This window comes from Canis lupus, chromosome 34 (assembly GCF_011100685.1).
Source record: "Canis lupus familiaris isolate Mischka breed German Shepherd chromosome 34, alternate assembly UU_Cfam_GSD_1.0, whole genome shotgun sequence".
NCBI lineage: Eukaryota > Metazoa > Chordata > Mammalia > Carnivora > Canidae > Canis > Canis lupus.
This window is the reverse complement of record NC_049255.1, coordinates 19,061,106-19,074,931: the sequence shown is the minus strand read 5'-3', so window position 1 is coordinate 19,074,931 and position 13,826 is coordinate 19,061,106. Positions and strand designations below refer to the sequence as shown.

Genomic DNA, 13,826 nt, shown 5'->3' with positions numbered 1-13,826 from the left:
GAAGGGTAGAGCTTTTATCAAGTCTACCCATCTTTATGGATTATCTCTGTGGGAAAATGCCTGCTGAGTTCCAAAGGGAGACCACAGGTACACTACCCACTCTTAACTTGTGTGGTATGACTCTTCTCCCTATCCCAGTGTCTAAGCACAGAGCAGGACCGAATATATGATTTGTGCAATGTTAAAATGTAGGGCCCTTTGAACAAAACTATTAAGAATTTCAAGTCTGCGACAGTAAAGCATTAATTAAACCAAGTACAGAGCCCTCCTAAGGGGGGGCTCCTTGCATCTATGCATGTTTCTTCCATAAGCTGGAAGGAATTTATTAAAAAAAAAAAAAAACTCACATTTGCCAGGGCTCGCAGGGGGGAAGTTTGCAATAAAGATAAGATTATGGAGGAAAGAGGGCTTTAGCTCAGGAGGAGGGAAGGGATGATCAGTCCCTCAAACAGGCAGTCGTCAGTATTAGCAGATGAGCTGATGACACCACTGAAGTCTTCCAGATAGCTAAGAACCAGTCCTCTGTGGAGTTTCTGGATTAACTCTCTGTGAAGAACTTTTTTAATATACGGAATATATACATGGAAGCTACCAAATTCCAAAGTCACTGTGGTTGAATGTCCAGAAAGAGAAGCCTAACTATGGAATTTTTTCGTTGTTGCTCAGAAACTCAGAGCACTTGAGGAATGTGTTATTCCAAACCTGTTGAGTGCCATCCACTTGAATATGTCCCTCAGCAGTTTAGGCTGAGGCAAGATACTTCCTGTTAGGCACTTCAAAGGGACCGAAACCGTACCTCATTCCTACCAAAAGCTGACCACCTTTCCCCAAAGCTCGTGGGTAATTAATAGACTCTGGAGTGTTAGCTTTCTTGGAATCAGGCCCGTGGAGTAATTGATGAGGGGTTCCCCCAGAAGCCCTAATGTAGCATGAGACCTTAAGAGGTTGGAAATACATCTTGCAAATAACTAAGCACTTAACAGTTATTTATAGAATGAGGCAGCAGGGTATAGTCTAAGTTGGCATTCAAAGTTGGCTCTGCCACTTACTAGCTGTGTGACCTTGGGCAAGTTACTTAATCTCTTTAATACTTTGCTTCCTCCCCTGAAAATCCTGCAAGGTTGCTATAAGTATAATGAGATCATGTATAAGTTCATGGCACACGGTAGGCAATCAATAAACATCTGTTGTTGAGTGTTGCTGAATAACTAGCATGAGGAAAGCATTGCCTTAAATTGCCAGTGACAGGCTTTTCTGATAGAGTGGCTAGTGGGATTCAGTCATCATGAAGTCTTTGCTTTATTGGCATGGCCCTGGAACTGAAAAGTTGGAGGACAACTAAAAGTTGGAAGCAACCCCATCTATGATCCACTGAATCTATCTAAATCCCTCTCCTAAGGGGTGAGAGTATGGCATCAATTAGCTGGGATGGATTTGGATTCCATAGAACTGGAGCTACAGAGAAAATGCCCATTAAAGCCAGAGGCAGAGATCTGGGGTCTGAATACCTGAGATTCTAAGCCCAAATGCCAAGCCAAGGCTAGAGATAGGATCAAGGTTGGGGTCCCAGACCCCAGCTGACATGGTAGCAGGAGGAACAGATAAGAGTGAGTAAGGTGGAGTCACAGGACAGGAGCCATGGGCTCGACGGATACCTAGGGGCTTACCAGCTGGAGGCAAGGAGTGTACTGTCGGTGGGTAGGGGGATGGTCAAGGTCAGTCAGACACAAGATGTAACGACTCTTCATTCATATTGACTCTACCCTCATCCACCCAGCACCTCTTCTCTTACTTTAGATGAACACAGCAATGTTCTGTGGGAGGCAAAATAGAAGCCGGTAAAGCTCAAATCATACAATTCTGGAAATCAAAGGGCCTCCCCTCTTGAATGCCTGTACTATGTTCTGCAGTCACAAGCATAGACTTTATCACCATTTACATAAGATTTTCTTTCTTTTTTATAATCTAAAAATGAAACCATTCTAAGTTATTCTTTCCAGGAGCCCTTTGAGGTAGCCTAGTGTTACAGCCCAGACGTTTGACTTTCCCAAAGCATAAAGATACAACAGCAGCAGACGAACGAAGCAGGGTTAAAATCCTCACCATTGGAGGTGTCATTCTGTGCCCTGAGTTGAGTTTTGCTCCTCCCTAATACTTGGCACCCTCGAGAGACCTGCCCTCAGTACCCAGAGGGTCCAAACTGTCTGCACCTGTTTCCCTCAATATATCAAACTATTTTTTCAAACATTTGGGATTCAGAAAAGCCCCAAATGAAGTTGACTGTGGCATTTCTATTTTTATTCTTACTCCTGTAGGTATTTAAAAAGGAAATGCAAACCTTATGTTTTGTGTTCAAGTACCTTTGACTCTTCAAGTCAGTTCTGACAGAGCAGCCTACTTAATTACTGGAATGTTTATATACTAGCCCACACAAATGTTTATCTGCCACCCTCCCTACCCCTTCTTGGAAGAGATTCAGGGAGTTAAATGAATGAAATATGGGTTCATGTTTTTTTCACCAAACATTCATCATTATGCAACTGCATAAGTTCAGGGGTTTTTCTTGGCTGTCTTCTTTGTTTACAGTCAGCCCTTGATTATTTGCAGAAACAAGGGAACAGCAACATGGATCATTTAGATTGAAAATTTTAGGAGGCTGTTACTAATATTTGTGTGCAGGTCTCTCTATCCTAGAGATTCATAGTATTTTAATAATATGATAAAATCACATTGACTTTTTTTTTTAAAGATTTATTTATTTGAGAAAGAGAGAGAGAGAGTGTGTGTGTGTAGGGGTAGATAGAGGGAGAAGAGGAGAGAATCTCTGGCAGACTTAGCACTGAGCACAGAGCCGAATGCAGGGCTTGATCTTGTGACCCTGACATCATGACCTGAGCCAAAATCAGGAGTCGGGTGCTTAACCAACTGAGCCATCCAGGTGCTCCAAAATCACATTGGCTCTTGACATTTGCTTCATTTTCCTTCTGGCCCCCCAGTCCATTAGAACAGGTAGCACAGCTTCTCAGACTGGTACACACAAGGAGCCTATGATATCTCGAGGCTCCTTACAAAGTTGCTCGTTTGCCAAAACAGCTCCTTATTGTAGCTTAACAGGCCTTTTCTTCTAGCCCCTGCCAGACTAAAACAAGAAAGGTAGGATTCCTGTCAATAAAGAGTGGAATTAGTTTGTGATAATATCAAAAGGAACTTGAAAACAAGCTATATTTTCACATATTTAGGACAAATAATCCAGGGGCACCTGCGTGGCACAGGGGTTGAGCATCTGCTTTTGACTCAGGGTGTGATCCCGGGGTCCTGGGATTGAGTCCTGCATCGGCTCCCCACAGGGAGCCTGCTTCTCCCTCTGCCTATGTCTCTGCCTCTCTCTGTGTCTCTCATGAATAAATAAATAAAACCTTTAAAAAAAAAAGCAGAGAATCCAAAAATTATCAGTATTTACTGATTTTTAAAAATGTTTCCGTCAAAGAGCTCAAGGTGTAATATATAATCAAGTTCAGAGGGTTTAGGTCAGCATGATAAGCTCATGGAAGAAACTCAAAGTAAGGTTAAGAACTGGCTGGTCCTCAAATGGGTGTGACAGTATGGATGCTTTCCAGAGGGAAGAGGTCAAGAAAGTGCTGGAATTTAATGTCTTCTTTTAAGGAAAAGACTGAATCGGGGATTGTTTCACCCAGAGAAGAAAAGACTTAGGGAGAAGTGATTACTGACCTCAAATATTTAAAAAGTATTTCTCATTAAGGAGGAATTAAGTTATTTAGCCCAATAAATCAATGAGGAAAATGGCTGGAAGGACCACTTTAAGCACCAAATACAGGACATCAGTTCTATTACTTAGAGCCATCTTAAGTATAGGGGGCTACTGATGAGAGCATTTTCAGATTTTAATATTCTGGCTGATGCTGGACAAACATCTGGGGCTCCAGTGAGGCCAGGTGCCCTAGGGTACAGATGCTATCACCAGACAACCTGGATTCAAATGCTGGTGTTGTCATAACCACTTATATGTGACCTTAATCAAGTTACTTTTCTAAGCCTTAGTCTGCTCATCTGTAAAATTGGGATATAATAACTTTTTGTTGTTGTTGTTTCCTATGGATGCTATAGCACATCACTACACTAATTTATTATATTGTAGTTCTGGAGGTCAGAAATCTGAAATAGGTCTCACTGGGTTAAAAATCAGTGTATCCTCAGGGCTGCATTCCTTTCTGGGGGCTCCAGGGGGAAATCCATTTCCTTACCTTTTCTTGCATCTAGAGGTTGTCTGGGGCCCCCTTCTTTCTTTAAAGCCAGCAATGGCCTATCGAGTCTTTCTCTACATGGCATCCTTCTCACAATCTCCTTCTGCCTCCCTCTTCCACTTAAATGGACCCTTGTGATTATACTGGACCCACTCAGATAATTCAGGATCATCTCCCTATCTCAAGGTCAGCTGACTGACCATTTCAATTCCACCTTCAACTTTAATTGCCTTTTGCCATATAAATGAACATATTCACAGCTTCCAAGCATTCGAACATGGACATTTTCAGGACATTATTCTCCCTACTACAAGTACCTTACCTAAGTACCATAGAATTATCCCAAACCTTCAATGAAGCAATGCATTCAAAGTGCATATTACAAAGGCTTGGCACATTGATATTAATTATTACTATTATTTTTAATATTTACATTATTACAAAGATAGATCCTACATCAAATAATAGTCATCTTAGGTGACTCAGAAGCCTTAAAAACACTGAGATTTGGTGATGCTCTGAAAGGGATAGATAAATATCTATTGGTCATAGGACATGAGTCATCAATACAGCAATAGACAATGTGCTTTTTTTTCCTCTTCATTTATCTTGATAAAATTTTTTCAATGCATTTATCATTATATAATTTAGTACTATATCATAAAGTATGATTACATAATACATTGAAATATCATTGTAAATAATTTGTAAAGTTCAGAAAAGTTAAAGAAGAGGGATGCCTGGGTTGCTCAATGGTTGAGCATAGACGTGATCCTGGGGTCCTGGGATCAAGTCCCACATTGGGCTCCCTGCATGGAGCCTGCTTCTCCCTCTGCCTATGTCTCTGCCTCTCTCTATGTATTTCTCATGAATGAATAAATAAAATCTAAAAAAAAAAAAAAAAGTTAAAGAAGAAACCAATCACACATAGTGCCATCACTCAGAAACACAGTATTACCTTTTTGATATATTTCAGCAGTTTACTTGATACACATATTTTTAAATATTTGTGATAATATGTTTTTATAAAAATATATGTACAATTTATTTAAAAACTTTTCTTTATACAAGTAATTAAGACTTATTGTGGACAATCATAGTATCCTCCAGGAAATAAACACTGTTAGATTTATAACATATTTAATAGCAGGGAAGCTGCTATTAAAACCTAGGTCTGACTCTGCAGTCTCCATTTATCCTGCTATACTTCCCTTCATCTCTCAATGCCCAGTTTGGTACTCCATGGCCAACGAAACACCCAAGAAAGAGACTAGGGAAGAACCACAGAGATAATTAATGGCCCCATGAGAAAACCTTAAATAAACCAAAATCTTTGTTTTGTTTTGTTTTGTTTTGTTTTGTTTTGTTTTGTTGGAGAGGAGAAGCAGGGGCTGGGAACTAGTCCTCCCGTGTATGAAGGATTCACAACAGGAAATAGTAACCACACCTTACTCTTCATCTCAGCTCAGGAAAGAATGAGATGGGGGAGCGGGGCGGGGGATGTGCTTCTCAAGTGAGGAATTGCTGTTTTGGATGGGAGGAAGATTCTCCTGGCCTGGAGACCCATTAAAGGCTAAAATGAGTTATTGAGGGAAGTTGTAGAATATATTCCAAAGGTTTCTAAAAACAGAAGCCAGACTCATTCATCAGGGATGACAAACACATCATCTTCCCTGAGCCCAGGAGTAAGCGGATGGTGCACACCGAGTGACAACCCTCTCCCTCCCACACAACAACCAACTGCAGTGCCCCGTAGGAGACTTTACCTCCCGTGTTCCTCAGCTCCCTGCTGGTCCCCATGATGTCCCTTCCTCGAGATATCCTTAGCAGGGCCCTGGCCATCTTGATGCTCTTTCTTCTCAGGCCTTCAGTTTGGCAGCTGCCCATGTTTTTGTCCTGTTTCTGCCACATAAGGACTTGCTACCACAATCCTTGTCACATTTTATAAAATTTAAACTCACGTGGTTTGCCTTCGGGATCATTTATTATCATCTCCCCCCAAACGCCAATCTAGCCTTATCGTTGGCTTGCTCTGTTGGTCTCCTCTTCCCCACTCTACCCTTAACTCCTCAGTCTAGTACAGCATCGCCTTCCGGGGCCTGATCATCACCCATTGTTTCAAAATGCCGTCCAAGATATTCAAAACACTCCCTCCCTGACCAACCCCAGCCTTGGCCTCCACTTTTTCTTACAATCCACCTACAAGGTTTTAGATACATCTTTTCCAACTTCGATTTTTCCCTTTGTCTTCCCTAAGTCATTATTTTGATGCAAAACTGCTCTCACTCCACCTCATTCCTAAGCCCTTCTTGGGATCCACTGACCTAAAAGCAAAAGAAGGTTGATTCCCAAGTATGTTCCCTCATTTGGCCAAAACATGTTGAGCATCTATTCTGTGTTAATATTGTGCTGGGGCCAAGGAAATCAGGATTACCACAGGCCCTACTTCTAGGACCCCATGGTTCTAGGTGGGAAGATGAGCATATCCAGAATCTATCACCAACTGTATTCGTTTCCTAAGGCCACCTGACATTATCAGCACAAACTAGGTGACTTGCAACAACAGAAATTAATTCTTCCACAATTCTGGAGGCTAAAAGTCTGAAATCAAGGTGTCAGCAGGATTGGTTCCTTCCCAGGCTCTGAGGGAGAATCTGTTCCATCCATGCCTCTCTTCTTGCTTCCAGTGGTTGCCAGCAATTCTTGGCATCCCTTGGCTTAGAGCTGCAAAACTCCAAACTCTGCATTCATCTTCACATGCATTCTCCCTCTGTGTCTCTGTGTCTCTCTGTCCAAATTTCTCTTTTCTTATAACGACACTAGTCGTTGGATTTGGCCCACCCTCATCCAGTGTGACATCACCTTAGCTTGAGGACATCTGCAGAGACCCTATTTCCAAATACAGTTGCATTCACAAGTATGGGGCTAGGCCTTCAACATAGCTTCTTGGAAAACACAGTTTAACCAACCATACCTACCCTCCCTGAAGCCCTCACAAAAGAAAGAAATACAATATAATACGGTGGGCTGTGTCTTAACAAGGAACCATGAATAGTGAGTGTGTTGTGGGAGCACCTGAGAAAGTAGGATTAGACTTCAGAAAGAAAGTTGCATTTGAGTCTGAGAAAGAAATGGGAATGCTCCGAAGAAAGTAGGAGCCAGGTGTGTGCTAGGAGGGGAGAAGTAGGCTGGGCAAAGGGCAGACATGCTGGAGGACACTGGATGTGAAGAGAGAGGCAAATGGTTCTGAGGTGGCATGGGAAGGCAGGTGGGAGGCAGCCACAGCAGGATCTCCATGCTGTTCCCAGGAGTTGCACTTTTTCCTACAGGTGAGGGAGTGGACGGGGAGGTAGTCAATCAGCAGATATGTTTTGAACAGGTCAGTAAAGGAATGCATTGTCTTTAAAAATCTTTCCAGAGCCCAAATTTCAGGGCTTCTAGGAACACAGGGACCTTTATCCTGAAATGTATGGGTGTACAGGGTGTTAGGTCAGAGAGGGACCCAGAGAGACTGGAGAGGAGGTAACCCTCAGGGAGCCGGAAAGAGGGCTGTCAGGAGAGAACCAGCTCTGCTAACCTGGGGGAGTTCGTGCATATCAGGGCCAGAAACACCGTGGAAACCAAGCATGGGGCTTTTTTCACAAGCCCGGAACCGTGAAGTGTGCTGTTTGATTGTGGAAGTAGAAATTCACATTGAACAAAATTCCACACGTCATTCTCTCTTCCTCACTACCACGATTTCATATTCTCTCATCCAGAAGTTGACTTAGGTGGTCTCTAAACTTAGCTTAACATGGTTTTTGTTTACTTGGTTTTTTATGTCCAAAGGAAAGAGTATCAGAGTTAATTATCCCTCTGTTATCCTCTACTAATTAGAACTTTGGAGAATTATCGTCCTTCTGCATTAGGGGCATTTCTGTGATACACCAGAGTCCATCTTTACATTTAGAGCTGATGTGATTAGCATATGCAGTATGATATATTTTCCTTAAACTGTTCATACTTGCACATGTTTTATGAAAAAAGAGATTGAAAAACAATAGATATTCTCAAGAAAGATTCAAGTGACGATTAATTTTAATTCTTCACTTAAATCAACATTTACTCAAGAAAATGTTAATGGATTTGTTATTTGGCCAAAGATTTTGAAAGCAGCCTTTTGCTGTACTTATCAGGAAACTCAGTAACTCTCATGTGAAATAAGTAAATTATCTCTCCAGAAACCCTGGGCAAATGGCTTTACAACTCCATATGTTAGGCTGTGTTTCCCTTTACATGAAATGTAGATACTAATCCCTGGGTTTTGCTGCATCCAAAAATCAGCGCTGAGTTTCAGCTTCCACTCTGCCTCTTTCTTACTCTCTGCCCTTGGGAAAGTTACTCACTTCTCTGATTCTTCATTTTCTGGTATGTAAAATGGAAATTACAGCTATCTCACAGGATGCTTATGAGAATGAGAGTGGATAAATGAGTGGAATTGAAATGTTTCAGATGTTGGTATGATACTATTGATTATTATGGGCATCTGTAAGAAGAACATGCAGTAGTATATAAGCAACTACATCGTATAGGCTCTCTCATTTAGACATATAGTGTGGTGATTCTTAACTGTAATAATAACTTGCAGACCCCAAGCTTTGGGCAGGCCTTTAGGTTTCCCCTCCCAATGTAAGCATCCCTCTGTAAACACCTCTCTGAGAGGGATCATCAAATCTCCACTTTGAAGATTATAGAGCTCTACTTTGAAGATTGTATGAGTGTTTAAATTTCTTTTTTCTTTTGGCCCTGCCACTTCACCTTTCACTCAGAAAGCAGTTTCCCTATCTTCTAATGCTCTTCAATGAGAGAGAGGCTCTCTTCATTCCAAGAATGCACTTATACCCTCCAATTGCTAAAGCGTCAGGGACTTACATAAATGCTGCACAGTCATGTTTATTGAGCCTACACTTAGATTGAAACTCCCCACTGTCTAGTAACAAGATGTTTTCTATTCTATTGAATGAAGGGTCCCTTTAATCTCAAAAGTGGACCTTTTTTGGAGAGTATTCCAAAGTGCCAATCAAGCCAAGTACCCTACCTTGCCTTTGAACTCAGGGGGCTGAAAGTGTGTCTGTAATCTCCAGTTTGGGATTACCACAGGGCAAGAGGTGGTAGGAACATTGAGGGTAAATTAAAACCCCCAACCGTTCGTCTCAGTGAAGCTTTTATTGGAGCTATCAATACATTCCCATTAATTAGCATTCTCATTCATCAGGTTCTCCCTTTCCTCTTCCCTATTACCTTGTCCCTGAACTTGGGCAGGGAGAGGAATGGAGGGTGCTCATACAGGGTTTCTGCAGACATGTGCAGGGTTGAGGCAAAGAGAATCAAACAAGATGCCCTCTGATTTGAGCTGATTGGCTGGTTCATGATTTGTACTTTTAATTTTGCTCTCTACCAAGCTAGAGATAACTATACTAAAGAAAAATGAAACCGTCAGCAATAAGTCAATGAGTTAGAAGAGATTTGAGGACTGGATAATCATTTGTCCTTTAATAATCAAGACTTGATAGCATAATGTTAGCATTCATAATAATCATCGTTTGTGCTAAGTGGAAAATTCGGGGGAAAGGTAAACATGAGCTTAAGCTACTTCTTCAGTAAAGGACAAGTTCGTTACTTAGTGTTCTGTGATCGTCAGTTGATAGCCTACCATGTTGTATCTGACCTGTAAACACAGGGTGACTGAAAATATATTTTTTTCTCAGAAGAGGTGGACTTGGGATGATATTCTATTTCTGTGTATATGATCAGTGCAATGCCAACAGCTTCAGTTCTTACTCTGACACAGCTGGTCAGCCCTTGATGTTAGACACATATTAGGACTTGTGACTGAAAACACTGGCAGCTCAAATGGGAAAAATCAGATGGGGAAGGAGAGAGAGGAGACGCTTTTGAGGCAGGTGCTAGGAAAATTCCTAGGAGGGAACTACAAAGGTCTCTGTGAGGGATCCCAAATCCAAATGGCAGCAGAGGCTAGGTAGTTAATATAAGTGAGGTAAGTGAGAGGACGTGGGGTTTGGGGGGGGATGCTCTAGCAAACAGGAGAGCACCTGCCCTATGTCATGGCAACAGCCAGCACTCAGCTTGAGCCAATTGCTCCCATGATGGAGAGCAACCCAGTATTAACAAATCCCATTTCTCAAGAGAAGCTGGCCTCCAGGAGTGTATATAAAATCTTCCAATTTAAAAAACCATGGTGCAAGTCAAATAAACACAATTCCAGGCCCCATAAGATCAGGCCTCCAAGTTGTCACATTGAAGACACTGAGAAATAGAACCTCAGGGATGTGATGGGGGCCAATTATTTATTTTTCTTACTTACCTTGATCACAGATTTACTGGTACTGCCCAGGTAAACGGGTCTCCTAGCAGAGGAGTGAATGAATGGGCTTCAGGAAGCTTTAGAGATCTGTGTATTTGCATTGATGAAGGGTTTCTTGATGCCCTAAAAGAAATGATCTAAAAAGAAAACAAATTCAGAAGGTCAAGGGAACATAAAGCAAGGTCAGAGTCTCACGAATAAATAGATATAACATGGAAATAAAGAGGAAATGCCCCATCCCTGTTTGGGGAGAAAAATATAAAAGTCTGATACTGTATTCAAGGAGAACAGACGTAGAAGAGAAAGCAGGTTTAATGAGAGCCGGTGAAGGTAGCTTCTCAAGTTGTCCGCTTCAGGCGTGTATCAAAGTAGCGTTGGTTAAAGCGCATTCTATGGGAAGTTACAAGAAAACTCACAAGAGGAAATCATCAAATCCACTTGGGAAATCCCATGTTATGTATATTTCTTTTTTTTTTTTTTATGATAGTCACACACAGAGAGAGAGAGAGAGAGGCAGAGACATAGGCAGAGGGAGAAGCAGGCTCCATGCACCGGGACCCTGACGTGGATTTGATCCCGGGTCTCCAGGATCGCGCCCTGGGCCAAAGGCAGGCACCAAACCGCTGCACCACCCAGGGATCCCTGTATATTTCTTTTTGGTAGGATCTTTTAGAGCCTTTGGTATAGATTCTAACCTATTGAAACCATGCAAAAGCAAGATATTTAGTTTCTCAAATTTACTTGACCATAGAATTCGCCTACCCCAGAGCATCTTCTGAAATCAGTATTTTGCTGAATTGACTTGGTGAAAACCCCTGCACTAGAGACAAGAAAGGGGTGAGTATACATGCTCATATATAACCCCTCGACTATTTCTCCCTCCTGTGGGTGTGGGGGCAAGTAACACATCCAGAAGAATCTTCATTAGTATCTCTAGTGACTCTGATGCCTTGCATAGGAAACTAAGGGATGTGGGGCAGAGGTGCTGCTCAAGTCTCTTCCTCTGCCATGAGTCATGATTTTAGAAGCAATAAGCATGTATGGGGAACACAGAGCTGCTCTGTAGCTGATCTGAGAATGACTATTCTTCTGGACCACGGATCTCAGTGCTGGAGTGACAGGCCCCTGGCAAGAAATCAGGAGCTTGTCACATAAACCAAGAGGAGTATTTTTGGCCAGAGACTTGAAGACCAAACAGGAGAGCTTTAAAATGAGATTTAAAGGGGATAAAGTAGAATGTTCAAATGAAACTCTAAAATCACAGCCCACGGAGGGGCAGCAGGTGTGAGCTAGAAATAAGAAGCCTGGCAGAGGAGGTGCCAAGCAGTTCTCCCGAGGAACTGGCAGGGAGGAGCAGCGGGGTCACATCCACAGTGGCGACACGTTTGCCAACTGCACAGTGAGGGGGCAAAGTAAACGGGTTGGGTTTCTTAGGGGAGTGAACAAGACCTCCAAGACAGCGGAGATTTGGTGGGCTTGAACGCACAACCAGAATGCCATGCTGGTGAGGGTGACAAGTTCACATGATCACAGTCCCTGCAGTGGGTGTTAGGAGTGCATACACAAGTATCAGAAGTCACAAACATCAGAGTGGAAGCAAAGCCGAGAGCATATGGATGAGATTTTCTAAAGGGCAAAATAGAAAGGATTTTGCTGGCAGTGTATACTCCAGTCTTCTCAGGCAGAGTGAGGCTCTGGCTGATGCTTTCCTAGTTAAGATTTTTAAAACTGGCACAGGAAGAAGATGGAATAGGGATGGGAAGGGGGTATTTATCCAGGCATCTGCCCCATCTCATGAATCGTTGGCTCGCCTTGCTAACAATTTCTTGACTTAAAAGGTAGAGGAAGCAAGGAGGGAACTAGTCTGTATTTAACTCTGACCAGGAGGTGTCCAGCTGGTTGGTGGTGTGGAAAGCATGGAAACTTAAGAAAAAGTAACCAGATCTTCGTGTAGTTTTATGATAGCAGAAGGAAGAGAGAGGACGCATACCTACGTTGCGCTCTGACTCGCCTTCCTGCCTCTGCTACTTCCCACTTGCCTCTGGCACCTCCAGTCCCATTCTGATAAGAACTCCAGCCCAGACTTCAGGGTCACCAGCAGGGATCTGAGGGCATGAGAGTCGCCATGTCCCTTTCCCAAGGAAAGCAAAGATTCTCCAATCCAAATCCAGCAAGAACGGTGCACCGCTCGTATTGCATGTTGGAACTCAGAATCCATGAGGCCACAGAGCCAGTTTTATACAGGGCCATGGAATTCTGTTGTGCCATTATTCGAGGGTATATCATAGAACCCATTCCCAATATTCCCAACAACCCTGCAAGGTACGTAATATCATCCCAACACAAGATAAAGAAACTAAGGCACAGAGACTCAACAACTTGCCCAAGACTTCATGGCAAGTAAGTGACTGAGCCGTGGCTGGAACCCATGCCTCTCTGGCTTCCAACTAGAGCAGCTTCAGCTCCACCAAGCTGTTCCCAAAGCTAGACACATAATGGGTTAATTGGCTTGTATAGGTTAGCCTGGGAACCCAACCTCAACATAACATTGTTTCTATGGGGAAATGTGCTCAGAGTGACAAACAACTGGCTTAACCAGGAACTTTTGTAACCTGACCTATCATAAATCTGGCACAGCTCATGTTCAGAAAGGCTTTTTGTGGGAGAGAGAAAAGAGAGCAGGCTCATTCATCATGTCAGATACTATGATACCATTCCTGTCTAGCTTTGCATTTTGAAGGAACTACAGTCTCAAATGCATCTATAGACTAACCCTCGGCGTGTAGATGTGAGAAGCACGTGAGGGGGACCCTTGGGCTTGTAAAACAGCCAGTGCAGTTACAGCACACAATAAACATTGGGTAAGTGGGGACTGGGATGATTCTCAACAGCTGGACGGTGAGCTGGAGACAAAAGGAGTGCAGAGGGAAGGCAAAGCTCTGCTGTCTCTCTCAGAAGTCCACCTGGCAATCAAAGTAGGGTGTGAGTGTGGACCTGCTTCTAGGGTTGCCTCTACTCACCCAGATGGTTTCTAGTTTCTAGTCTTCGTTGATCAGGACCCAGGAAGCAGCCTTCCTGGACACGAGCTCAGTTGCAGCCAGGTGGCCTGCCTTAGTTTCTAGGCATTTGGGACTTGTTCTAATCAGCCATCTTGCCCACCTGGGCCTTAACTGTCCTCACCTGCCTACAAAGACCAGCCT

General features: G+C 42.9%; 1 protein-coding gene and 1 long non-coding RNA gene across 7 annotated transcripts in view; one reads left to right on the top strand and one right to left on the bottom strand.

Moving 5' to 3' along the window:
• Positions 1-13,826, top strand: part of DGKG (diacylglycerol kinase gamma) — a 205,348-nt gene that overhangs the window by 112,280 nt on the left and 79,242 nt on the right. The window lies entirely within an intron of this gene.
• The window catches only part of LOC106558211, a 28,512-nt gene continuing 17,553 nt past the window's right edge, over positions 2,868-13,826 (bottom strand). The window contains exons 3-4 of the long non-coding RNA XR_005383849.1: positions 10,627-10,763; positions 2,868-3,139 (exon numbers count right to left, since the gene is read on the bottom strand). This is a non-coding gene — a long non-coding RNA (uncharacterized LOC106558211). The remainder of the gene's footprint in view (positions 3,140-10,626; positions 10,764-13,826) is intronic.